This window comes from Vicugna pacos, chromosome 8 (assembly GCF_048564905.1).
Source record: "Vicugna pacos chromosome 8, VicPac4, whole genome shotgun sequence".
Classification (NCBI taxonomy): Eukaryota; Metazoa; Chordata; class Mammalia; order Artiodactyla; family Camelidae; genus Vicugna; species Vicugna pacos.
In genome coordinates, this window is record NC_132994.1 from 7,199,906 (window position 1) to 7,222,386 (window position 22,481).

Sequence of the window (22,481 nt, forward strand, 5' to 3'; positions counted from 1 at the left end):
TTTTCATTCAGCACACACGGACAGTATTTGTTTATTATTATGACACAAGCATTCTTTATTACATATTGCCTAATGTGCCGTTTTCATTTGTAACGTATGTGTATGTATATTACCTCATATTGTGTATTTTTCAGCATGGATTTTGCTTATTTTACTCTGGTGGTTTATAAGGTATGGAGAGTAAACATATTTCTAATATCAGTGGTAGTTATGTATAGTGAAATTATAAAAATGATCACTTGGCCACAGCAAGAACCCTGTGGGTTATAATGCAATCAACACCTGGATTAAATTGGCAACACTATATTGAACATTTATTCTCCACGATATAATGTTATAAATCAAGGTTCTGTTCATCAAAACCCATTAAATTAGATAAAATATTAGAAATAAGTGAACTGAAAGCTAAAATGTATGTTTTTACAACATGGATAGTATTTGTTGAATCAAGCAGGACAAAAGCTACTCTGTAAGTGTTCCTTCTGGGGGACGTTATCCATGGCTAGATAGGCTGACCTCACTCTAGTCATGAAGTCAGCTGGAGTCCTGATGAAGACACCTGGGCATCACCCAGGGATGCGTCTGGGCATTCTTTAACACTACGTGCTTATCAAATCTTATTTACGTATGAGTCATCTGTCTTCAAAACGTCCATTGCTGATTCGAGGTGCCTGAAAGCCCCTGGAAGTCTGTGAATGGTCAATGCCCGAGGAGGCGCAGATTCTAGGGGACTTACACAGTGCCTGTGAGGAGCTGTCCAAGTCGGTGCCAAGTTGGCACAGTCCTCAGACAGTTTACTTACAAAAGAAAATCCACATTATGGGAGGGAGAGCTTTGCAAGTTAAATCATCAGATTTGTATGTGAGTTAAGGATTAACCTCTAATATATTTGTTTAAGCCATAATAAAATAATCACTTTTTAAATTTAAGAATGTATATCAAACTTATGGTTTTGATCCCTATTTTGCATTCTTCACATTTACTTTTAAAAATCTTACTCTTAAGAATGTGATAAAATGTTTCATTATTGTCTTCTTATGCTCAGTTTTCTTCAATGTTTCTTCAACAAATCAGAGTTAATGTCTTGCTTCTCATTACTGGCTTATTTGTTAGTTAGCTTTCAAAGTTTTGATTGATTTTAATTGGGAAAATAATTATCCAAACCTATAATTTTCCACCTTAAGAATATTTATCTTCAAGTCTTATTTTTCATGTAAACTTCCTTATTAGAACATTTCCATTCTCAATGATCTGTAGATTATTCTACACTGTTGGTTTCCTAGGGATTTTGAGAGATTTTCTTCCAATTGATCTCATGTTGTAATCATTTTGAAAAAAAGATAGAGTATATTACTCTCTCAGATTGCCTGGAAAATCTGAAACTGTCAACCTCAAATATTTTTGTTGTATTTTTGGCTTCATTTGGTGAAGTACAAATTTCTTAGATCGTCTGTTGACTAAAGATTATGCAGTCAGTGCTATTAATTTGCTTAGGCCAGAGAATGGCCTAAGTCCATGAATATTATGTTTTATGAATACAGTTGATTCATTTCCTTTGTGGAAGCTGACATGGTTTTTAATGTCTTTAGTTAAAAAAGATGTATAAAATATTTATCCCAATGACTGGCATGTTGAGAACTTGTAATTCCCATTCCTTTTATCTTTGAAGTTCAAGTATTTCATTGGAATATGTGATGTTATATATTTCTCTTACTTATTTCTTCATGTCTGGGAAGTTTTCAAGTTGTATTATTCTTCTTTTATTCTTCTGTGTGCTAATACTGGTTCACTAATTTTGCATTCTTCTTTGGGTCCTAATATTGTTTACATATTGTAAATCACAAATTTAAAACTTTGGCTTACATGCATTTCACTTTTTTTACATTTTTATGTCTTTTTAAAAATTCCTTTTTAATCCTCTATTTACTTTTCCACCTTTTATCCACATTTATGATTTTTTCTTATGACAGTATTATTTATTCTCTTCTACCTTTCCATACAAGTGAACCCTTAAATAGATATTTTCTTCCATTGTAAATCAATGACCACTTCACTAACCATATTATTATTTTCTGTTTATACAGTTATTTATTTCAAGAGTTCAATTTTTCAATCACTGTTATAGAATTTCTAGGTTGACTCTCAATCTCAGTTACTAACATTTTTATGCTTGCTTTATTGATCTTTATTGCCATTATCCAGATGTCTCATGAGACCACTTTTATATCCCAAATCTACTGGCCAAACTCTTCTTTATTGAATCATTCCTGTGCCTACCAGGCAATTGTAAGTGACAGACCTGAACAATTAAAGGACTGGAGCACAAGAATTAATACAAAAAGGTATAGTCTTTAAATAGTTAAAAAAAAATGAATGAAGAAAGAAAAAGAAAGGATTACTTAAGCATAAGTGTTTAGAATGTGTTCCTTGAAGATGGTAAAATTAATAAGCCAGGTATATACAGCATGTTTCCTCATCACTGTGAACAAATATATAGGTGATATTGCTTTGAATACTGACATAGATAAATTAACTATTTCAAGCAAAATAAGTTAACATCAGTTGTAGATAAACAGTTGCTGGGCTGCTAGGTGCATGGTAATGGCAGCCAACAGTGAAACTCCTAAATTAAGAGGCCCACCAAAGTGTGGGTTCTTGCCTGCTGGCTGGAAAGAGTTCACAGCTGAGGCAGAGGGACAGAGCAAAAACTGCTTTTATTTCTCAAAAGAGGAAAAGGAAGAAAAGTATGCGAGCAAGGAGAAGGAAAGAAAAGCTCTCAAGCAAGGAAAAGGCATTCAAGTAGGGAGCTATCAGCCAAGGTAGCTGGTGGAGAGAGCTCCAGCCTGGGTCGGGCCACCTGATCTTTTATGACCTGTTATCATGTCCTCCTCCCAGGAGCCAATCAGTCCTTGTTCGAGTTTTTCAGCCCTTGTATGGGTTTTTCCAGTTGTTGTCATGGCAGTGGTCAGCTGTCCTGGTGCTGGTGGGTGTGTCACTTAGCATGCTAATACATTACAATGAGGGTATAATGAGGCTCAAGGTCCACTGGAGGTCAAATGCTTCACCATCTTGGACTCTGTTGGTTCTAACCAGTTCTCGTTTCTTCTCATTGCCACTGCCTTCTGAGACTTAAATAAGAGTAATTGGTTTCTATCTGAGGGAGAGGCAGGGGAGACAACAGCCTTGGTAACAAAAAGGAAGGCTGCTTTTAGTCAGAATACCTGCAATCTGGTGAACCCAGCACTCCCCAAAAAATGCATCTCTAAAGATTGTGTTCAGCGTGAAAGTTTTAAAGAGAAATGGGAGAGTAAACTCAGTTAATTGTTGAGATAGGTGGTCAGAGGCGTTGTCATCCCTCAATGCCTACAGGCTTGTCCTAATCAACGGCTTCAGCCTGCTCTTCTATGACTCAAGGAGGCCTGGGAGACTCAGCTTTTCTATAAACAAGATGCAGGGGTTGCGTAGTGGAGTAGGGGATGGGCCCATGTGGTTCTGCTCAATATCAGTAACATAAAATATTCAGGTAATTCTGTAACCATACGTTGGATCATTTCTGGAGAAGTGAAAGGGTATTTTAACACCTAAACTTATTTTTGCTAATATATGTATTAGGCAGTTCAGATTCTTAAGTGAGTAAATTTACATTGCCCAATGAAGAAATATCAAATTTATGACATAAATGCTTAAAATAAATGCAAATCAAAACTACAATGAGGTATAACCACATACCAGTCAGAATGGCCGTCATTCAAAAGTCCACAAATAATAAATGCTGTAGAGGCTATAGAGAAAAGGGAACCCTCCTACATTGCTGGTGGGAATGTAGTTTGGTGCAGCCATTATGGAAAACAGTATGGAGATTCCTCAAAAAACAAAAAATAGACTTCCTATATTCGCCAGCAATCCCACTCCTGAGTATATATCCAGAGGGACTCTTAATTCAAAAAGGCACATGCACCTCAATGTTCATAGCAGCACTATTTACAGTAGCCTAAATGTCCATCAACAGATGACTTGATAAAGAAGCTGTGGTGTATTCGTACAATGGAATGCTACTCTTCCACAAAAAATAGTAAGATAATGTCATTTGCAGCAATGTGGATAAACCTAGGGAATGTCATTCTAAGTGAGGTAAACCAGAAAGAGAAAGAAAAATATTACATGATATCACTTGTATGTGGTATCTTAAAAAAAAAAAAAAGGATGAACTTATTTACAAAATAGAAACAGACTCACAGACATAGAAAACAAACTTAATGATTACCAGTGGGGTAGGGGGTTGGGAAGAGATGAACTGGGAGTTCAAGACTTGCAGGTACTAACTACTATATATAAAATAGGCAAACTGCATGTTTATACTGTACAGCACAGGGAACTATATTCAATATCTTGTAGTAATTTATGGTTTAAAAGAATATGAAAGCAAATATATGTATGTTCCTATATGACTGAAGTATTGTGCTGTGCACCAGAAATTGACACAACATTGTAAGCCAACTATACTTCAATAAAAATATATTTAAAAAGACAAAATGCTTGATTGACAATTGATGAAAATTTTCAAAATCTTTGCCATTCACACACTATATTTGTTATTTTATTATTGAAAATATACTTTTGTTCAGAAAACATAGTATCTTATGATTGCATTTCTAGTCCTAAAGTCAAATGCATGTTTCTTATTGACTGAATTTTAGGGCTGAAGAAACGTATAGAGATTATGTCTAGTAATGTAGTTGTTGCATAGATGATGAAGAAAAGGCCTAAGGAGGTTTATACTCTGTCAATTGCGGACAGTCATGATCACTGAGAAAGTCAATATTAGAATCCAATGCATTGCTTTTTAAATTTTAACTAGAGTGTTTTTAGTTAAAATATGAAATACAAAAGATATGATAAAAAATATATGGTAAAAAAAGAAAAGCCCTACACAGTGAGATACCATGACTATTTCTCTAGATGCAGTTAGACATCTATTCTGTACTTTATATCTTGGTGCAAAGTTTAAAGACATTAATGACTTCGCTCAGTTTAATAATAGCTGCTTTCAGAAGTCCATAAGTATTATGAACCATGTGTAACAGTTTAATAGCATTTTAATGTGTTCAAGTTTTATTAAACCATAAAAACTATGTTGAAATTACACTAAAACTGAAATTAGAATCACACAGCAGAGGACTATAGAAATAAGTAAAAACATTTTTTCTCTGGCACCATGTAGATTATAAAGAATATAGCAAGTAATTTATAAAACTGAGACACAAAGATACTTGCTTCTGTTTTTAATATGTGAAATACTGCTGCAGGCAATTTTTCCCTTGGAGTTCTCTGCCTCTGGCTTTGCAGAGCCCTTTCCACCCCCCGCAACTTCCCACCCTCCAACTGCAAATGTCCCTTCATTCTGATACTTTCTTCCAAATTTAACTCTCCTTGGTCATTGCCTCCACCCCCCTGTAGTATTTCACATCCTTGCCTTTCACATTCACCTGAGCTTCATTACACTTTCTCCCATGAACTGAGCATAATTAGTTCATAAACTGAACTGTATTATGTTAAAAAAATAGTAAAGTTAATGTTTGATTCCTCAGATTAGCATCTGCTTTTACAAAAATTTCAGTATAGTCAGTAAAATACTGATGAATTTTTAATTATAGGATCTCAGAAACCAGAACACATTAAGTGCAACATCTGAGTGAGCAAGCCTTCCTGGACTCTCTTGTATCATCAAGGAAGGACAGATGCTGCCTCTTTATATGCTTGGGTAAAAAAGCAGGAATGAAGGCTCAGAGACAGTAGATAACTTAATGAAGGTTACAGGAGGAGTATTGATTCCACAATAACGCATTTTCAGCAAATCATCCATCACCTTTGCTGAAACTTAATTGGATTTATAACTTAGAATAAAATACCTTCAACAGCCACAGTGAGATGGCTTTCCATTACATAGAGATTATGTTTTCAAAAATATGAGATGGACAATGTAATACACTAAATTTAACAACTTTTTTTTAACTCACTCCAAAAAATAAACCTTAGACCAAAATTCAAAAAAATAAATTAACGACAGGAAGAATCCACTTACAAGGAAAATAAATTATATGATTTTGCCTCATAAAGTATTGCAAGGGATAGGACGATAAGTAGGATCCACTTTCCTTAACAGGTTGACTATATGAACGTTATGTTGGGGACAAGGATAAGAACATAAGTAATGTGAGATACACTATTCCTTGGAGCCAGAGGGAAAATTAAACAATTTAACTGTTTTAAAAACATTTGTGATCCTAATAATTCTGCATTGATGATGGTCCATTGGCCATTACATTCTGATAGTTACAAGTTTGGTTTTTTCTGCAGCAGGTAAGAAAAGAGAAATAGTAAAAAATGGTTCACTATTTAAATTTTGATAAGCATAAAAGGGAATTGTTACATATCACACTTCTTTTAATTTTTTTAATGAATAAAGCATGAAAGTAAGTACATGTTGATGATCACTTTTACTACATTCAAAGTTAGCTACCATAACATTTTACTATTTTTGTCTTTCAAGTAATTGTATTTATTTTTATTAAAGTATAACAGATTTGTGTTATATTAATTTCAGTTGTATAACATAGTGGTTCAATATTCATACAGATTATAATTCATTTAAGGTTATTACAAAATAATGACTATATTTTCTGTGTTGTGCAATGTATCTTTGTTGCTTATTTGTTTTGTACATAGTAGTTTGTATGTCTTAACTCCACATCCCTATCTTGTCCCTCTTTCCTCCCTCTCCCCACTGGTAACCACTAGTTTGTTCTCTATATCTGTGAATTTGTTTCTGCTACATTGTATGCATTCATTTGTTTTATTTTTTAGATTCCTCATATAAGTGATAGCAATAAAGTACTTGTCTTTATCTGATTTATTTCACTAAGCATAATACTCCCTAGGTCCACCAAAGTTCCTACAAATAGCAGAAGTTCATTGTTCATGGTTGAGTAATATTCCATTGCATACATACACAGCATCCTCTTTATTTATTTATTGATAGGGACTTAGATTGCTTCCACACCTTGGCTGCTGTAAATAATGCTGCTATGAACATTGGAGTGCATGTATGTTTTCAAATTACTGCCTTCATTTTCTCAGAAATATACCCAGGGAAGAAATTATTGGGTCATATGACAGTTCTACTTTTAGTATTTTTGAGGAACCTCTGTACTGTTTTCCACAGTGGCTGAACAATGTTGAGCATTTTTTCATGTCCTGTTGGTGATCTGTATCTTCTTTGGAAAAATGTCTATTCAGGTCTTCTGCTCATTTTTCAGTTGGGTTCTTTGTTTTGTTTTCGTTTTTGTTTTGATATTGAGTTGTATGAACTATTTATAAATTTTAGATATTAAACCCTTATGCATCATAACATTTGCAAATGTTTTCTCCCTTTCAGTACGTTGTTTTCTCATTTTGTTGATGGTTTCCTTTGCTGCAAAAAAAGTTTTTAAGTTTAATTAGGCCCCATTTCTTTCTGTTTTTATTTCCTTTGCTTTAGGAGACAGATACCAAAAAAAAAAAAAGAAAGAAAAAAAAAGATGCTACAATTTATGTCAGAGTGTGCTGCCTAAGTTTTCTTCTAGGAGTTTTATGGTTTCAGGTCTTTTATTCAGGTCTTTTGAGTTCATGGTGTAATGAAATTTAAAATTTTCACTCTTTCACTAGTAGCTGTCCAGTTTTCCCAGCACCTTTTATGAAGAGATTGTCTTTTCTACATTGTGTATTCTAGCCTCCTTTGTTGTAGATTAATTGACCATAAGTATGTGGGCTTATTTCTGGGCTTTCTACTCTGTTCCATTGAGCTGTGTGTCTGTCTGTTTTTGTGTCAGTGTCATACTGCATTTATTACTGTAGTTTTGTAGTATAGTTGGAAGTTTGGGAATATGATACCTCTAGCTTTGCTCTTCTTTTCCTGAAGATCACTTTGGTAATTTGGGGTCTCTTGTGGTTCCATATGAATTTTAGGATTATTTGTTCTAATTTTCAAAATGTGGTATGTACTTTCATAGGGATTGCATTAAATCTATAGAATGCTTAGGTAGTATGATCATTTTAACAATATTAATCCTTCCAATCCAAGAGCGTGGGATATCTTTCCATTTCTTTGTTATCCTCTTCAATATCCTTAATCAATGAAGAAAAAAGTATTTAAAAAAAATTCTCAATTGCCAAGGAAAAAAACTTTAATTTTGTTTGTTTCATTTTTGTTTTAAAGGAGTGTTCTTCAGTGGGAACAACCCTATACAGTCTGCGTGTGCCCAGTGTGTTTGTTGAGAGGGCTGAATCTGACAGGAGCAGGAGTCACATCTCTCTCCAGCTGTGCTGGCAGCTATCGCCTTGGCAGGTGGTGGGGCTCGAGCCAGAGCCAGGGGTGGGTCAAGGCTTCCTCTCTGCTCAATGGCCTTCACTACCCTATTGTGAGTGGAGTCAGAGATTTGAGTCCAAGCTGGCTCAGTTTCCTTTCAGTGTACACTTTTCTCCTCCTCACCCCTAACCAGCACCCTCAGCCCCAGAGGGAGCAAGAGTGGCTGGTGTGGGTATTCTGGAAGGGTCAAGGCACAAGAGGTGGTTGTCTGTCAGTTGTGAGAGATCCAGTCTGCCTCTGCAGCTCCGCCTGTGCAATTCCCAGTAATGACTGTCCCCTCCCTGCTCAGATGCTGCTTAGGGTTTGAGCCACCACGGTGTCTTACCACCGAGAGTCTTCCCTTGGTCATGGCTGAGCATGCTCTAGTGTTGAGCTGGGACTAGAGACAGTGCTGGGGTGCTGGAGTGTTCACTTGGCTCTGGTTAGGACATATAGGATGGTCACTTGGAACTGGTCAGCCAGCCTGTGCTTTCAATCCATGCTCTGTATCCTACTTTGAGAGTAAGTGAACATTTGTGCTCCTTGTGAGTAGAGTCCAGGCTTCCCACCGCCCTCCTGTCAGTCCCATGGGTACTCAAATCAGCCAAGGGAGCTGTCTTCACTGTATCAGACCCCATGCCTGGAGAGCCCCCTATGAGACTCAAACCACTCACTCCCCAGTAGGGTCTCCACCGTGTAATCTCCCTTTTCCTCTGAGTCCCCTCCCAGAACAGATCCTGACTTGATCCCTTCTTTCTCTTCCTAACCAATTCCGTGTGGATCTTTCTTACACTTCTGGTTGTACAAGGGTCTTTCTACCAGTTTCCAGCTAGTTTTCAATGAGAATTGTTCCACATGTAGAAGTATTTCTGACGTGTTTGTGGAGGGAGGTGAGTTCAGTATCCTCTTACATGGCAATCTTCATTCGAGTTGAACTAATTCTTATCAAAGTTAATCTTTAGTAATAGTGGACAAGTTAGTCTAAGTAGAATGGTTTTTCTAGCAGAAGAATGTAAAACATTTTTTGATACATACCAAATGGCTATCTCAATGCAAAACATGCCCATTATTTAATGGCTTTCATAAATAACAACAAGAGTATTGAGATAAATTATATATACCTGGATAATTCAGCCAAACAATTTTGGTAAATCAGTCTAATCTCAGTGTCTTTTCAAAGTTAACTAGATACATACATACATACAAACTCTCTACATATAGAAAAGTGGCACATAACTGATTCTTACCAGGGAATTCACTGGGGTGATGTTAAAAAGTAATTTAATTCTATGTTTCAATTTTAAAACAATAGTTAAGATCACTCTAGTAATAGGAAAATGATAAAAGTATGCATGAAGAATAGCAATTAGAATGGATTTTATAAATTAGAGTAATATAAAATCGAGTTTCTCTTCTTATTTTTATTATCATGGCAAGTGGTTAGGCAACTTCCAGCACTGAGAGAGGATCCACTCCATCTGATAAGAGAGGGTTACCCAAGGCAAGAGCGAGGGCTTGGAAGACAAAGAATTGCTCTCAAATCCCATTTTGCTTGACCGTTTTTGTCACTTAGAACAAGTGAGTAAATGTCTCTGAAGCTTAGCTTCTTCACTTGTTAAATAGGTTAGAATGATGCCAACCAAATCAGACTATGGCGAGGACTTCACAAGATAAAGACAATTTACATGGAAGACCTCGATTCAACAACTAGTTCAGGCAAGGAGGTCGTGTTGCTTTCTGTGCCTGCTACCTCATGCCACTCCCTTTCCCAGTGTGTGCTGTACAATACTGAGACAATGTGTAGCTATAGAATAATTAGAATAAAGCTACTGTATCATGTTGTTTTTTGTAGAGATTCATTTCAATCTTTGATGTGATTCTTGATATACCTATTAGTCTTTGCATTTTAAACAAAAATAATTTTAATATAGATAAACAAGATATTGAAACAAGGAACTACTATTGCTGAATTGCTATAGAATATTCAATTAATCAACGGAAAAATTAATTGGTAGTCAATTGTAACCCAGATGCACAGCAATTTCGATGGTGCTTTCTTTTTAAAAATTGATACATAAAAGAATATGTTAAAATATATGTAAGTAACTTGAGTTTGAGGCATTTTACTCCTGTCGTGACTGAGGAAAGACATGCTTTGAACAAAACATGCACTTTTTAGTGCATATAATTTAGCACTCTTAGAATGATGTGCCTTTTAATTTGAGTTATCAGCAGAGAGAATAACATAGTTTGACCTTTCTTTTTCTTTAAAAGTATATTTTTGTTAAATTATTTATAATGCTTGATGCTTTTCCTGTATAAAAAACAGCTGTATGAAAATGTGCAATTATTTAATCCTTTCTACTAATTACTGGTCCTAAAATCATTATATTTTATATATTGTAATGTTTTCTGAAAGTAATACCCTTTTAAAAGTGAAGATGCATCTCCCAGAGCTTTAAAGTTATAACAATTAAGATATTTTTTATAGTTCATTTGGACGATAGGGAATAAAAGAAATAGTGACTTTGAACATGGCTGAACAGTCCACTGTGCTCCATGTGTGTCTCTGTTATAGCAGATTCATTCGACTTTTACTTCTTTGAGTTGTGCTCCAAGTTTAGATATTTTTCTTTGTTTTCAAAGGTATAACCCATTTTTACAACTACGTTTTCCAATTTTAGCTATACTTCATTAATAAATACTGTGGAATTGAAAGGAAAAAAATGTTCTATCCATGTTATCTTTTTTATTATTTAAGTGGAAAAAATAAGAGAACTCTAAATGTTCTCATATTCTAATACTAATTATTTGAATTACATTTTTCTGCAATTAATACAAAATTTTATAACCTAGTTACACAGCAGTACTAATGCAAAAAGAAAAAAAATTAGCCAGAAATCTAAATGATTAAATAAGGGAGAAAAGTTAAAGTTTGAAATGAAATTAATAAAATGCTTGCTCTGAAAAATGCAGACTAAACTAATTATACTTCACAGTACACTTACATGGATATTTGAGTAATGAAGTAAAATTAAAGCTGGAAATAGTTCCTTTCAGTTCATATAGGAGTTTTTGGAAAGTTCTATCTCTTTCACAGTAAAAGCTAGTGTCAGAATTTGATCTCTGCCCACCTGATTGGATAGAATTAAACTTCAATGCCACACTCTGCAGTCTAGGCTGATAGCGCTTTTCCATCAAAGATGGTGGGCAGTAAAGAGAGAAAAAAAATCCTGCTCATAATTCTTATTGTCAGTGGAATTACTGCATCTCCACAGGTCAGGGCACCGGCGCCTTCCCACACACTGTGATTCTTCAGCAATGCCTTTAGTAGACCAGTTTATAGAGCTGAAAACTCTTAACTGCTTTCCAGATTTAAAAGCACAACTTGGACTTTTCTTTATCCATAAAAAAATTTCCAAGCCTCTCTCAAATATTTTAGATCTGGCAGAAATATAAACCTGATAATGACAGTTTTAAAGATTATTTCATAGTTTAAACTGAAACAGTGTGTTTTTGTAGAGGTAGGTGTGTGTGTGTGTGTCTGTATGTGTGTAACAGAATTTGAATGAGAGATTTGTTAATATCTCCCAGTTCTTTAGACATAGAGAGCCATTCACTTTGTGTTTATATATATTGATCACATATATTCAGAATAAAATAGATATATATTGCATCATATATGTCCTACTCACTCTACATAAGTATCTTTTTAAAATGAATTAACTTGTCTGTTTATAGTACAGACATTTCGTAGGTGTTTTTGACCTATCATATAGTAAAGGCATAGAAATCAATTAGATGCATATCTTTAATGAATAAACTTGCAGTTTATCAAGGAGGTCTGTAAGCAAATTTATGAGATAAAATTCATATTTCATGGCAAGATCAGAAACATTTAAATGTAAATGATTTCTTTACCAGTTTGGGCTTCCTCCTTCCCCTTTAGTTTGTGTTGTGCATCTGGGTGAACCAGACCTTAAGAGAAAATATTCTTTCTTAATCTTATAAAGGGCCACAACTTCTTAGCGGATAACCCCCCTTCTCAACCTTGTAACGGCCCATGACGACTTGTGACCCTTTGTACGTGTAGGCCTGGATTGTGCAAACTGTCAGTGATACGTCCTTCAATGTACAATCTCCTGTCTCAAAAAGCTTATTTGCTTCGACCTCAAACAGTTGGAACAGTCCTCAGAGCCTTCTGAGGGGCTGTTTCTGGGTTACGTCTTCAGTTTGGCTTGAAAACAATTTTCCACTTCTTTCTTAAATGAACTGATTAATTTTTGGTCAATAAAATGTAACCCAGCATGAAAAGGCTGCACGCTACAAATGCATGAAGCTTCCATAGAAAAATAAAGTAGAAAGTAACTTACTCTCTTTTGAAGGATCCTATGAGTCTTCAAAAGGAGGTGTCCCTTGACTTCAAGTATTAAAGGATGAACCTATGACCTTGATATGTTTGACAACAAAAGCAAATAAAATTTTTAAAAAAAGCAAAGCAAGGAAAGGTGAAAATAAGGAACCAGTCCTTCAAGAGACTTGTAAAAGTTGCTTGTTAAACTTTGGACTTGATCCTATAAAAAAATGAGGGAGAAGGTCCTTCAAGGGCGTATATGAAGGGGAGTTAAATACTCAAATTTGCATTTAATAAAATAACTTTGGGGAACAATTTATCTGGTTAAGGAGATGAAGTACCAAGTACAGCAGTGCCCTGGGAGGTGGGGGTGAGGTGGGCAGAGACAATGAAAAATGAAAAGATGGGCAGGGTTGAGTGAGATTTGGGAGGTAAAAGTTACAGATTTTAATATTGATTGAATGTGGGAGCAGAATAAAGAGCCAAGGATGTCTCTACTTTGTACTGGCTTGAATGATTATGCAAACTCAAATGTGAAAAAAAATCCTGACTGTTTATGGAATAATCATTGTCTCCAGTCCCAGTGGGAGCAGACTCTGGGTCTCCTGCCTTTATAAAACCCTATGGTTCAGTAGGAATCAATTGTTAGTCCAAAGCCTTGTAACTTAAAACAGCCAGTCAGAGTAAATCTTCCAATCAGTCCTGGTGACAAAGGGACATAATAAGTTCTAGAATTAGGATGCATAGAATTATATAGATAGGATAGCTTCTCTCACATATACTTTCTTCTTCTCACATTTACTCAGAACAATCTAATTATTTTTCAAGAAATAAAAAGGACTCGATCTGTAAACAGTTTATTTTTAACATGTCCGTGGGTATCTCAAAACATTCTCACATCTCTATGGATTGAAACTATTCATCGTGTTATTAATTATGTTTTAACATCTCTATGAACAAAGAGTGGAGGACCCTTACAAATCCTTAGGGATGTTGGGGTTCATAACTTCAAAATACATCAAACTGATGAAGTCACTGATGACTTGAAAGCTTTTGTAATACTTCAAGTTAAATACTCACATGTCACTACACAGCCATATGTAATGTTGACTCTTCTATGGAAATTAACCTAAAAGAAATGGTCTACTGTTTAATGTGGTGATTTCTAATGTTTATTACATGTTATTTAATATTAAGAGAATTACAGAAAATAGAATGACTGTATAATCTTAATGTTACACATAGACGTCACTGGTTTATTCATAATAATTACATAATGCATGATATATTTAAACCATTCTTTACTTAATCTCTCTTTCGAGTCGCTAATAATTGGAGTAAGCAGATGTTATATGGGTTTTGGAAAAGTTCTACTTTTTTTTTAAGTTTGAATGCCATCTGGCTCTTTGGCAACGTGAACAGAGAGTTTGTGTTTGTGTGTTTAGAGATCTCACGGGTCAACTGCTTGTTTAAGGTTTATAGGGAAGATGAGAAATGCAAGCACTTACATCCAGACATTGCACTTTAAATCCTTCAAAATACCTTTTTAGAATTATTTATAGAAATTAAAAACATTTTATGATTTGTATTTTATGCCTCATATGATTCATATTAATTTTATGAACATAAGCCTATATTCAGAAAAAAATGTAAGTAACTCCTATAATTGGTCAATCATGTGAAATGTTAATGTATAAGGTGTTAAATATGCCATTTTCAACATGCTTTATTGTTAGGGGCATAGTACTGGCATGCTTTGGTAAATCAGCAATACTTACAGATGTCACTGACAATTATATTTTTCCTTTCCTTTTCTAGTCAGGATTTGTTTGAAAAATCATCCATTTAATTCCAAACCCATAAGACCATGAAAATATATTTAGACAAACTTTGGGGGCACGAAGTGTCTTTCAACATTAATTTAAGATCTTTGAACTGGGAGCCATCTATGTAGATTGATTGTTTTGGTCAATTCTGGCTGTAATGTCAATGTCCCATCCCTTAATATAATTAATCCTACTATCCTGAACCCTTGAAGATGAAAGCTGCTTTCGCTGTCTTGTTCACTTTGCTTTCTTTTCTTGCATCTGATCCCAGAGCTTCTCCTTGTAACTGATTGCTTGCTTGGAGAACCCACACAGTATATATTACCAGTGACTTGTACTTGGTACTCGGATAGTGTAAGTGACTAATATTGACTGACCTAATTAGCATTTGCTGGGCAGGAACTGAACTCCATGAGATCGTGCTCTTGTTTCGTTTGAAATTCTACAATGTTTTAGAGAAGCAGTAATATCTGTGACTCCCATGGAGAGTATGGACAACACAAGTGCAAATGGTATGAATTTTCCTTCACTGTACCCCGGTGCAAGAAATACTAACTGCTTAATCTCTCCAAATGGAAACAAATGAACATCGAGTCCCAAGTCACAGGGATGGTGTACGACTGAATTTTATCCCTGCGTCTTGGTGTCTCTAACATAACTTTGGGTCACAGAAAAATATCTTGAGCTTAAATGGTATCCAGGATATGCCCGTAAAGGACTCTCGTTTTTATACACATGTTCAAAGTCAAGGCTGCATCATTACTTTGAGATGGGGCAATTCTGCTCTTTCTGGCTCAACTTGACTGTGCAGAACTTGGCCAGCACTGGAAGCTTGGACAGAACACAGATTCTGTGGGCATCGGACTTTTTGCCTCCGTGGTTCTGCCACTTCTCCAGGGAACTTGGAGAAAGTAGGAGTGGGTCCCTGTTATTCACAGAACTGAAACTCAATTTTGTAGCACATGACTTGGGGGTCAAACTAAATCTCTTTTTAAGTGGTTGATTGCCCTATCAGATCTCTGACTTCTATCAACTGCTCCTGCTGGCCCGGCTGACATTATCCCCCCTTAATGGGGTTTTAGAAACATGCTGCTAGTCTCTGTTTCCTGGGAGTAATGGTGGGCAAACAACCAGTCAGATGTTTCTTTCCTCACTATTTATTCTGTAATCTCTTTCATCAGTAAATCTGTGTGTCCTTAATGAATGTTCCATCCCAGTACCCTAATATAAATTTGAGGCATTAAATGGATTCCTGGGATAATTGCTTCCACATAAAAAACACAATCTTCCATTATGGGGCAAAATATTAATAATTGATTATGTGACTTGGATACAGAATGGATTTTCAGACGCAGCTTTTCGTCTCCTTTATTTCAGTACAGATTCCTTTCCCTCCAGATGTGTACTTCTTTGCTTTTTAGTTACTGGCTACTTATTTTTATTTGCTACTTATTTTATTTTTCTTTTGTTTGTTATGTAAGCATTTTTTTAATCAGCGTAGATTAGTGCCATATTCCAAATGAGTAGTTATTCCTAAGAGTCCAGACTCATCTCTGTGTGGCAGTCTGCACCTGGGTCAGCGCTCTGGTCTGAAAATCATTTGCTTCATTTCTGAAGATTGCTCTTATTCTATAACACAACTACCTTGATTGAAGTCTCTTAGCAACCCTGGATGAGGTCCTGACACATAGCAGATCTAGGCATGTATGTGTTCGTGAGAAGTGTCACAGCCCCTGTTTTCTCGGAATCAAATCAACTGTGCTGTAAAACCCCAGCACAGTAGGACAACATATTCCACTAAAGAACACATACTTCTTCTCTTGTGCTCAGAATAATTCCCCTCTTCTCCATCTTCAACTGCCTACTTCATCTCCCCCTTCCTTAAAGATATTTGCCTGGTTTATATTTCTCAAGGAAACCTAAGTATCATACTCTGCATACTTTAGAAGTCAACTGCTTCTGTCCCTATGGTGCAGAAGTCCAAGGTGCAGAAGAGAATAGATACTTAGGGTGGGTTCTGTGTATTTGTGTGTGCAGGACAAAATAGTGCAAGTCTACACCTCAATTATTTTATTCTGTAATATTCTTTCAAAATATCATAGTAATAGAGATTGATTATTTGAATTGCTTCATTGCAAGGAATAAAAAGATTTGCAACTTATGCAATAAAACAGGTAAAGAAGGGAAATTTATTCTAGTGATTGGATGCCAACTCTGAGCAAAGACATTTACTGGAATATTTACTCCAGAATTCAAGCCATTGAACTTGGGACCATAAATAAAATGAAAGTAGCTATCAAAGTTAATGTATTTTTTATCAGGTCAAGGACAGAATCTAGTTACATCTGGATAGCTCATTTATAACCCTCTATTAAAATCACATATAAGGCAAAATGGTCAAATCTCTCTTTGAGCACTTTTTTCATGTATAAAGGGAAGTCCAACGTTTTCTCGTTACCCACTGACCACTTAGGATCCTCTGCATCAGTACATCTTCAAAGCTGGACAGCATTGCTCCTCCCACAACACACCTGATTCCTAAAAATTTATGAAACCCTATTGATCAATTTCCTGTACTTTTCCTTTGCAAATATAACATTTACCTCTTCCCTACAAAAGTAGTAAAACATAGCCCCAAATTAGAACTAACTGGCTTTACACTAGTAAGTGCAAAGCTCAAACCATTTATGTAGTTATTTTCCAGTAAAGAACTATTTCTTTCCTGGGCTCTTCATACACCATTTATCTTATAACCTGTGAGTACTAGGGGGTAGCATTCTGTTCAGGGTCGCACAGTGATAAGCAGCAGTGCAAATGCAGAAAGATCCGTCAGACTCACTTATTAGCTAAGTGACTATATTGTTAGTGGATACATTAGCTCTGAAACAAATGCTTGCTTCAGCAAAATTTCAGATGCACGGCTCACGACTTAGATCATGACTAGGAAAGATCTTCCTTAGTGTGTGCATGTGTGTGTGCGTGTGTGTGTGTGTACAGCTACATAGATGAGGAGAAAGAGAGAAGGGAACTCCTCTGGGAACTTCTTATCCTAACTTTCTACACTCAATAGCTCACTTTGCCAAATAAATTTTTTGTTCAAGGCTACACACTGATTTCGCTGAATTGAAAATAGATTTGACTTCTTGAGGTATTTAAAAGTTCCTGTGCTTCAGCACTTCAGGGATTAAATCTCCGTTAACCTTGTGTTAATTTTTCAAGGGCAAGTGATCTCATCCTAATACTAGAAATTAATGTATGGTCTAAAAATTAGGAGTTGAGGATTAACAGTCACACACTATTATATATAAAATAAACAAGGACCCGCTGTAAAGCACAGGGAGCTATATCCAATTTCTTATAATAACATATAACAATCTGAAAAGAAAATACATACGTATGTGTATGTATCACTGAATCTCTTTGCTGTACACCTGACACTAACATTGTAAATCAACCAAACTTCAATTAAAAGAATTCAAAAAATCATCAAGATGAAAAAAAAAATTAACTCCCTTAGCACATCAATATCGCTTAACTTCAGGTCAGAGCTAACTCTTACAGCATCTCTTCATAGTGATGTTCAAATTAGGATCCAGGGATATATACTTCACATCTAAAAATTATCCACAGTAACCATCTTAATGTTATACTTTAATATGTATCAATATCTCAAAAAATGATTTCCCAATGATTTGGATGTGAGTGTGTAATAAAGTACCGACACAGAATATCGTAGTTTACAAACACATTTCTGTTTCCCATCCCACTGAAGCCTGGGACTGTTCCTTTCATCATGAGGGGTTACTATAAATAAATTCGGACAGAGTTAATATGGATAGCTGGAAATGGACCCACATGTTAGTCATCTGCCATAATATCACAGCAGGAAAAAATTAGCAGTAATTTGAATACACAAACGTGTGAGAAAATTGAGTCCCTCTAAGGCAAAGGGGAGGACAGCCAGTCTGGGCAGTGGTGACGACCACAGCCACGTTGCCAGCAGGAGGTTCAATTCAGCAGAGTCACTGATCACATAAAATTACTGATGATTTAAACTTTGATCGTTCTGTAGTTCAATGAGCACTCTATTACTGTTTTGCTCGGCCTCACAGTTCTGTAAAAGCCGTAAATATGGAGAGTCTTTGACATGTTTTATGTAAGCATATGTTTTCTGCTTATGCTTCTTTTTTAAATGATGCACTGAAAACAGAGCAAAGGAAACCAGAAATAAAACAAGAAGAAAACCTGAGGAATGGGAGAAAATTTTTGCAAGTGAAACCGACAAAGGCTTGATCTCCAAAATATATAAGCAGCTCATATGACTCAATAAGAAAAAAATAAACAACCCAATCCAAAAATGGGCAGAAGACCTAAACAAGCAATTCTCCAAGAAAGACATACAAATGATCAAAAAGCACATGAAAAAATGCTCAATATCACTAATTATCAGAGAAATGCAAATCAAAACTACAATGAGGTATCACCTCACACCAGTCAGAATGGCCGTCATTCAAAAATCCAAAAATGACAAATGCTGGAGAGGCTGTGGAGAAAGGGGAACCCTCCTACACTGCTGGTGGGAATGCAGTTTGGTGCAGCCACTATGGAAAACAGTGTGGAGATTCCTCAAAAGACTAGGAATAGACTTACCATATGACCCAGGAATCCCACTCCTGGGCTTGTACCCAGAAGGAAATCTACTTCAGGATGACACCTACACCCCAATGTTCATAGCAGCACTATTTACAATAGCCAAAACATGGAAACAGCCTAAATGTCCATCAACAGGTGACTGGATAAAGAAGAGGTGGTATATTTATACAATGGAATACCACTCAGCCATAAAAACCGACAACATAATGCCATTTGCAGCAACATGGATGCTCCTAGAGAATGTCATTCTAAGTGAAGTAAGCCAGAAAGAGAAAGAAAAATACCATATGAGATCGCTCATATGTGGAATCTAAAAAACAAAAACAAACAAAAACAAAGCATAAATACAGGACAGAAATAGACTCATGGACAGAGAATACAGACTTGTGGTTACCGGGGTGGGGGGGGTAGAGGGTGGGAAGGGATAGACTGGGATTTCAAAATTGTAGAATAGATAAACAAGATTACACTGTATAGCACAGGGAAATATACACAAAATGTTATGATAAATCACAGAGAAAAAAATGTGACAATGAGTGTGTATATGTCCATGAATGACCGAAAAATTGTGCTGAACACTGGAATTTGACACAACACTGTAAAATGATTATGAATCAATAAAAAATGTAAAAAAAAAAGTTTAATGCAGTGTGGGATATGAGAAGAGCATTTCCTTTAAAATAGGTGGTAATCTTGACATTGACTTTAGTATTCAAATCAATTAACTATAGTTAGTTTACATTGTTATATGGATTGAAGACAATCGACGCAAAATAAGAGAAAAAAGGGTTGCAGTTACAATTAACAATGAATTCATCACTAGTTCAAAGTTGCAGATTTTCAAAGTTTTCTCTTAGATTACACATTCCTGTCCAACTAATCGCTAATTTTAAATAACTCCTGAAAATATTGCTCCATGTCATCGACTCCTATTCTGTCATAAAGTTTCCTCTTAAAAGCCTTACATTTACTTTTCTTAATTAGCAAGAAGCAGAAAGCTATCTTATCCACTTTTTTTATGGAGGTACTGGGAATTGAACCCAGGACCCTGTGTATGCCAAGCACACACTCTACCACTGAGCTATATCCACCCTCATCAAGGTCTGGTTGTATAGCACAGGGAATTATATTCAGTACCTTGTAATGACCTATAATGAAAAAGAATATATATACATATATATGTATAAATAAATCACAATGCTGTACACTGGAAATTAACACAACATTGTAAATCGACTACACTTCCATTAAAAAAAAGATGTAGAAAAACTTTATTGTGTATAGTGATTGTTGTCCTTGCTGTAGGACAAATGTAGTGAACAAACAATAAAGTTCAGGTCCTAAAGAACACCTAAGGTAGGGTATTTTTTATTATTATTATTATTTTAATAATATTTATTTACCAACTTAAAAGCCATTGAACAGATTTTTGTCTTTTTTGCAGAGCAAAAGTTGAGAAGGTTTTTATGGGACGTGTGCAGTTTTATACTTCTTTCAGTCTTAGCCTGAAGTAGACTCAGTACATTGTATTTCTTGTCTATACTTTATGCAAATAACAAACTGATGAAGGGAGACTGGGAGAAGCTGTAATCCACGGAATCTCTCTTCAGGCCCCCACTTACAAGGAGCTCCCCCTTTGCCTCTCAAAAAGACACCAGCAACTGTATCTTTGAAATGAAAATTCGTTTAAGAATTATGCCTTCCACTGTGGTAAGAAGCTGAGAACCAATGGGCTGATATTCTAATTCCCTCTGTCTACATGTTGCCTTAGTGATACTGAAGTAGGATGATTTTACACTGTGACTTAAAATCCTCACTTAGTTACAAAGCAGAAACAGACTCACAGACATAGAAACAAACTTATGGTTACCAGAGGGAAGGGGGTGGGAAGGGATAAATTGGGAGTTTGAGATTTGCAGATACTAACTAATATACATATATATAAATTGATAAACAAATTTATACTGTATAGCACAGGGAGTTACATTCAATATCTTGTAGTCACCTACGATGAAAAAGAATATGAAAACAAATATAAGTATGTACATGTATGACTGAAGCATTATGCTGCACACCAGAAATTGACACACCATTGTAAACTGACTATACTTCAATTAAAAACAAGAGTTCATTTGTGGGAAAATGAAATAAATAAATAAACAAACAAACAAATAAATAAATAAATACCTTTCCAGGACACTTGTTTGACATGAAAAATGGACTAGAGAAAATATGTATTCTCTTTTTTCTAGTAGCTTATCAGGAGATTGCTAGTTGATAACTAGATGTACCCATGTTTTTCTCTTCAGGGCCTCGGATCCAACTTCCTGCGAATTTATAATTCACATTTAATTGAGATCACTTTTTAGATGCTATGGTTATTATACCCTCCTACTCTTGAAATTGAAAATATATTTAAAGCTCCTATTCTACTATTTCTGCCATGTTTTGGCAGTCCTTCTGGTGACTGTAAACACAAATCCTGTTCTTTTCCTTGTACTTGTTTTTACTTACAAAACCTTTAAAGCAAAGTAAAAACATCCCCTTTAGTCTCTTCCAGTAAACTTTTTTCTTAAAAACAAAATCAAATGAGAAAATCGATGTGATGATAAATGATTCGTTGGCTGTTTTGTGTCAGGATTTTTTAGTTGTAGCTTCTTCTTAAAAAGCAAAGAAAAAATCAGATGACCGATTGTTTACCCCCACCAGCTAATTATGACAAGGATTCTTCACAGGCTCCTAGTTTTTCGGCATGTATTGTAGTCTATGGATATTTGTTCATCAGGTACTTACTGAGCATTGGCTATATGCCAAATAAGGTGGGAAGAATTAAAATCGAATAGAGGAAAATACAGAAGAGTCTTAAAGAGCTTTCACTCCTGGGTGTTAAGCTTAGCAAGTAGTGGGGAGGGAAAAGAGGAAAAAGGATTAAATGCAATGTGGTAACTGACACTCCAGGCTGGACAGGGAGTGTCAGGAGGGAGATCTGTCATCAAGAAATACAGATACAGAATCAGGAAAAATGTCTTGGAATGAGTTACAGACATACTACTGGATGGACCTAGAGATGATCATACTAAGTGAAGTAATTCAGACAGAGAAAGAGCAATATCATATGATATCATTTTTACGAGGAATCTAAAAAGTGATACAAATGAACTTACTTAGAAAACAGAAACAGACTCACAGACAGAAAACAAACTTATGGTTGGTTTTCAGGAAGGGGCAGGGTGACAAATTAGGAATTTGGAATTTGCAGATACAA

At 35.6% G+C, this 22,481-nt stretch overlaps 1 protein-coding gene across 1 annotated transcript in view; it reads left to right on the forward strand.

Annotated features, from left to right (window-relative positions):
• Nucleotides 1-22,481, forward strand: part of EYS (eyes shut homolog) — a 1,174,088-nt gene that overhangs the window by 480,969 nt on the left and 670,638 nt on the right. The gene's annotated exons all lie outside the window — the stretch shown is intronic.